The sequence below is a fragment of the Equus quagga genome, chromosome 2 (assembly GCF_021613505.1).
Source record: "Equus quagga isolate Etosha38 chromosome 2, UCLA_HA_Equagga_1.0, whole genome shotgun sequence".
NCBI lineage: Eukaryota > Metazoa > Chordata > Mammalia > Perissodactyla > Equidae > Equus > Equus quagga.
The window spans coordinates 62767568-62772871 of NC_060268.1; the positions used below are offsets into that span (position 1 = coordinate 62767568).

At 49.2% G+C, this 5304-nt stretch overlaps 1 long non-coding RNA gene across 1 annotated transcript; it reads left to right on the forward strand.

Moving 5' to 3' along the window:
* Positions 1-773: 773 nt before the first annotated feature.
* On the forward strand, positions 774-4054 carry LOC124236283 (uncharacterized). Its single transcript, XR_006887686.1, has 3 exons — positions 774-908; positions 1176-1333; positions 2239-4054. It is a non-coding gene; the product is annotated as an uncharacterized LOC124236283 (long non-coding RNA).
* Positions 4055-5304: the final 1250 nt, after the last annotated feature.

The window sequence follows — 5304 nt, forward strand, 5'->3', positions numbered from 1 at the left end:
GCAATTCCAAGGGACTTTGATGTTCTTGGCATTGGAGAAGCAACAATGACAGATGGATTAATGAAGCCACAGTATGTGGACCCTACAGGACTCCTCCAGCCAGTAGGGGGCGATATCGCCTGTCTCTGTCCAGTTGGGACTTGGCGGAGTCCTTGCTCACAAGGACTTCCTTTGTCTTAAAACTTTGGCTTCCATTTTATGAATTTCTCCTGTCTGTTGTTCTTCCCTCCCCCCTTTACACTTTTCAGGTACACTTTGGGTTGCCATTTATTCGTCCATCATTCAGAAGTCTATTGCATGCTTCCCCCCAGCCAGACATCAAGATAACTTCCAGACTTTCTAAGACCTAGATACATTTGCTTTGGAAGCCCCACCTCAGACATATTAAACATACTGAAATTCACCCATATTCCATATTAAGTATATACTTTTCTGTTAAAAAAAAAAGGATTATCTTTATAATTTTGCTTTTGAAATTATTTGGCTACAAGTAACTCATTCAATTTAGGGTTGGTTTTGATTTCTCAGCAATTATTGAGGTACTCAGGAATTCTTGCAAAGTGAGAACATCTAACCTGCACATTGCTCTCAAATATAATGAAATTTTTATGAATTTTTATGACTACTTAGTGAAACTATTAATGAGGTTGATGTAATATTTGCTTTGTAGATGTTTCATTAAAATTTTATTAATTTCTATTGCAAAGTTTTTCCTTCATGTTTTGGATCCAATAACTTTTGGGGCCTCAGACTTTTTCAGGGATCTTCGACAAGTTCTCAGGTGCTCTAGTGCCTAGGGGCTAACAGCCCTCTCGGGCTTGGAGATGGAGAGATGAAAGGCTCCGCACAGTTTTCACAGAGTTCCTGGGCCGTCGAGGGATGGACGGACAAACTACTGTCACCAAAGAGTACGTATCGCTATGACAGAGTGTGATCAGGGCTCAGTGAAGGTGTCACTTCCCCTACATCTACTTGGGGCCAGAGGGGGTCAGTGAAGACTTGAGAGAGCAGACATTGTCCAGGCCGGAACGTGAATAGTGAATAGGAGTTTCCTAAGCAGGTCCGAGGGGCAGAGCAGTGTGGGCAGGGAGACAGCACAGGCAGAGGGGCTCTCCCGGATACAGCCTCCGAGTCAGCAGGCTGGCGGCCACTCATCTCTAGCCCTTGTTTTTCAGGCCAGCAGTATTGGTATGTCCTGGGAGCTTGCCAGAAATGCAGAGTTCCAGGCCCCCAGCCTTCCTGAATCCGAACCTCCCTTGAAACGGGATCCCCAGGGGGCTTCGTGAGCACATCAAGCTCTGAGAAGCAGGCTCTAGTTCCAGCTGTGTCAGAGGTAGGCCTCCTGTGGGGTGGGTGGCGCGCGGCTGGGGAGGTGGGCGGCCTGCGGAACTGCAGCCTGAGCAGAGCAGCAGTTGTTCTGCAGGTCATTTCCAAGTTTGGCCTGAAAGTCCATCTCTGGGGGCCCAGACAGTTCAACCGTTGCTTGGAGAGTTGGGGCTTTTCCACGAAGGCCCTCTTCCACCCCCTGGGCCCACGCTCTCCCTCCCGCTGGCCCTCACTCCAGACAGCCTGTCTTGCCTGCTGGCTCCCTGAGCCAGCGCACCGCTGACTTCCTAATAGACTGTAGGGGGTGTGCATAATTTATTCCTGTGAGTAATTGATCATGTTAGGATGAGCCAGGGGAAGTACCAGGAAGAGAAGGGAAAGGAGGCATCGATAACAGGGGAAGGAGACCGGCTGCAGTCAGCTAATTAGCTGTCTCTCGGAGGCAGCTCGTTCAGCATAATGGTCCCTCTCGCTGCGCTTGGCTGACCACTGCCTCCTGCCCCCACACGTGGCCGGGCTTTCCAATGAGTGAGGGGTAGCGGAAAGAGCTCTAGCCTGAGCCAGAAAACTTGGCTTCCAGGCTAAGTGATCCTAGGTGAATCACTTCTCTCTGGGACTCAGTTTTATCAACTGTAAAATGAGGAGGGCTAGATCAGTGGTCTCCAAACATGGCTGATATCAGAATCACCAGAGATGCTTTAAAATGTATAGATTTCAAGGTCGCATCCCGCCGGTGCTGATGCAGTAGGTGCAGAGGGAGGCGGGAAGCCGTGTTGTAACAAGCACCTCATGTGACTCTGACATGGCTCGTCTGGGGGGCAATTGGGAACCAGTGGGTTGGGAAGATAACCTCAGAGCTCCTGCCCAGCTCTGACATTTTCAGATTGCTGATAGAGAGGGATTTTCCCACAGCCTTCTGCAGAACGTCAGGACAGTCCTGCGGAGAAAAGACAAGACAGGCAGGACAGCTGGCTTCTCCTCCTGGCTCGGTCGCTGGTTCATCACCTAATATTTGTTCCTCCCGGACTCTCACCTAACCCACCATGCACATGCTGACAAGGCCCCAGTGCTTTGCTCGGAGCCCCGTGTCACTGTGTGTCTGGGAAGACTTTAAAAATACAGCCACTAGGTCCCCCTCCACTCAGAGATTCTGCTTCAGTACATCTCGGTTAGGTCAGGATGGTGTGTGTTTAAAGGCTGCCAGATAATTCCGAAGATCAGCCAGATTTGTAAGCCAATGGCCTGTCCAAAGGCACTGCTCAGTGGGACAACTGGTGCCCCATGGGACTGGACAGCATCCGGTTCAGGGAGGCCACAGCTGTGTTGGCCCGAAGCAGGCACTGCGGAGAGACCCAGGCAGACCCACAATCACCCTTTGGTCTCCCTGTGAGTGTAGACAGATCCTGCCACAGGAGCTCCCCGAGTCCGTTCCTTTGTAAAATGAGGTCAGCAGTCACTCGGCCTCCCAGCCCAGTTGGGAGGATTAAGTGGAACAACTTGGAGTCTGTGCTCTGTGAGTGGTCACGCTCTGTGCAAACTGTCCACCCCCTCCCAGCTGCCCTCTGGCCACCTGCACTGGGACCAGTGGCATCCAGCCTGGTCGAAGGTTAACGTCTCTCACCACAGTGAAGGGCTTGGAGAGGCTGTGCTGCTGCCCCGGGCCAGAGGGCCAGCAGGGAAGCAGACCCCCAGCTTTTGGCCCAGGTGGTCATTTTTGGAATTACTCCACTCTGCACAGCCACCTGCCTTGCCCAGTACTTTTGTGTTTTCTCTAATCTTTTGGAGCCTTGCTTGTTACACCAGTTGGTCAGCAGGAGCCTGCACGCTGGCTGGCCAGTGAGACTGAAACCAATTCCAGTGGGACTGAAATCTTTTGCATCTGTCACCGTCTCTCCATGTCCGTGCTCTTTTTCATCACCCTAATCCAAGGGCCTTTCAGGAGGCCATTATTGCCCTCTGCAGATGTGTTCTTCTCACGCAGCCAGAGGGGTCCTCTTAAGATATAAATCAGATCGTGTCATTGATTTGACCGGCTTTCTGTTCTTATTGAATAAAATCCAAACTAGAGTAAAAGAAATACCCTGGAATGCCTTCTCCTCCTCTTCACGTGAACCTCACACTTCCCCTGATTTAGTGGCCCTGTGCCACCTGGCCATCTATTTCTCATCTCATGCCGTGCTACCTACCCTGACTTGCTTTGCGAGGCAGAAAAATTGCTATGTGTTCTCCTCACCTGTTTATTGTCCTCCTTTGCACAAAGCTGGCTCCTCTGAAGTGAGGCGGGACCATATATTTGAGTTCCAGTCAAAGGAATATGAGTGCAAGTGACATATACCATCTCCAGGCTTGGCCCCCAAATGCCCCAGGAGCTTTTTCTCTTTGCTCTTGGCTGTGTGCAGAGGATATAATGGACAACTCCAAGGAGACCTTGCAGATGGCAGAGCACCTAATTAGAATGAGTTTGGGTTTTGAATAACTGAGTGAAAGACCACCCACTGAACACCTTATTTGAGGAATAAACTTTTATTGTCTGAAATCACTGAGATTTGGGACTGTATGCTCTAGCAGCATTTACCCTGACTCATGGCCTTTTCTCAGTTCCTGCAATATCTTAAGATTCTGCTTGTCCTATGCTGTTCCCTCTGCTTGGAATGCTTTTCCCTATCATTCCTCACATGCTTATCTCTTTAGCCTCTAGGTCTTCATTTAGAAGTCACCACCCAACTGTTAGCCTATATCTGTGTTCTTGGCTATTTTTTAATAGAAGTTTTTATACAACTTGTGTGTGTCTTTAGAATTTGCTTTTCCTTGTGTCTCCCCTAGAACATAAGCTCCTGAGGGCATGAATCACGTCTGTCTCAGTCCCCCTTATATATCCTATATACACAAAGTATCTGAGAATAAGTAGTCATTTAACAGCTATTAGCTGATGGATTAAATAAATGAATGAACCAATTATGTATGATGCAGATCAATTCAAGTATATACTGAGCACCAACTTCATCCAAGACACTTTACACATGTGTAATGCATTCTCTGCTCAGTTCTCACTAAAACCCTAGTGGCGGGGGGCGTTACTATGCCCCCTTTACCTGTAAGGATCAAGAGGCCCTGCGAGCAACCCAGACACGCATCCTTTACATATGGCATCATCCAAGGACCATCATATTCCTGAAAGCCAGGTGCTCTCACCTCCATTTTACAAAAGCAAAAACTCCTGCTCAGACAGACCAAGTCACTTTCCCAAGGTTATGCAGCTAATGCGGTCATGGAGCTGGGCTCTAAACCCAGGTCCAGGGAGAGGGAATGGAGGAGAAAGGGGACATGCCTCTCTTACAGCACACTTCTTCATCAAGTCTCTGACAGCCTCATTAGAAATCCCCAAAGAAGATCTTGAGTGTGGGTGGACATGAAGACATGGAATTTCTCCAGAGTCTTGAGCTTTGTTTGCATTGGGATTTTATTTTCAATGCAGGGCCCCTTCTCCCCTGCAACACCTGGGATTAGGGGGTGCCATTTTGCATCCTGGGAATGCGGCTCCCGTGTTGCGCCTGGGCCGGGCTGGGCTGGCCACCAGCGATAAGCTGGAGACATGAGTGCCCGGGTTCATCTGGGGAGAGCAGCTGGAGCCATTGATAGGCAGAGACGATCTGTGATGAATTATGGCAGATGAAAGTATGAAGTCATGGATACTTTGTGGAGGCTGGGCGAGCTGAAGAGTCTCCCTCTCTGAATGTGTTTGGAGACGCACAGCCCCTTCTGAAACTAGCAGTCAACTTTAACGGCTAAAGTTTCGGGACTTGGCAAGCTGCGGGTTGGATGGCGCAGAGAACTCATGAATTCTCTGGGGTGGGAGCTAATTAGGGTGCAATTTTTCAATTATGGAACATGAGTGAGTCTCTCCCCAACCTCCCCACGCCATCCCTCAATAGATACACTCCATTTGTCTATTTTCCTTTATTTCTTAATCATTTGATG